The sequence below is a fragment of the Triticum aestivum genome, chromosome 7A, assembly GCF_018294505.1.
Source record: "Triticum aestivum cultivar Chinese Spring chromosome 7A, IWGSC CS RefSeq v2.1, whole genome shotgun sequence".
NCBI classification, from domain to species: Eukaryota; Viridiplantae; Streptophyta; class Magnoliopsida; order Poales; family Poaceae; genus Triticum; species Triticum aestivum.
In genome coordinates this window covers 389,000,437-389,001,120 of record NC_057812.1, presented here as the reverse complement: position 1 = coordinate 389,001,120, position 684 = coordinate 389,000,437, and positions in this window count along the sequence as shown.

Sequence of the window (684 nt, the reverse complement as noted above, 5' to 3'; positions counted from 1 at the left end):
GCGGACGTCGTCGTGGTAGCGACGACGGACGCCGAGACGAGCACGTGACACCACTGCCACCCTGTCTTAGCGTAACGCGAGTCGAGGCAGACGTCGTCGCGGTAGCGAGGACGGACGCCGAGAGGAGCACGTGACACCATTCCCACCCTGTCTTAGCGTAACGCGAGTCGAGGCGGACGTCGTCGCGGTAGCGACGACGGACGCCGAGACGAGCACGTCACACCACTGCCACCCTGTCTTAGCGTAACGCGAGTCGAGGCGGACGTCGTCGGGGTAGCGGCGATGGACGCCGAGACGAGCACGTGACACCATTCCCACCCTGTCTTAGCGTAATGCGAGTCGAGGCGGACGTCGTTGCGGTAGCGACGACGGACACCGAGACGAGCACGTGACACCATTCCCACCCTATGTTAGCGTAACACGAGTCGAGGCGGACGTCGTCGCGGTAGCGACGACGGACACCGAGACGAGCACGTGACACCATTCCCACCCTGTCTTAGCGTAACGCGAGTCGAGGAGGACGTCATCGCGGTAGCGACGACGGACGCCGAGACGAGCACGTGACACCACTGCCACCCTGTCTTAGCGTAACGCGAGTCGAGGCGGACGTCGTCGCGGTAGCGATGACGGACGCCGAGACGAGCACGTAACACCTTTCCCACCCTGTCTTAGTGTAATGCGAGT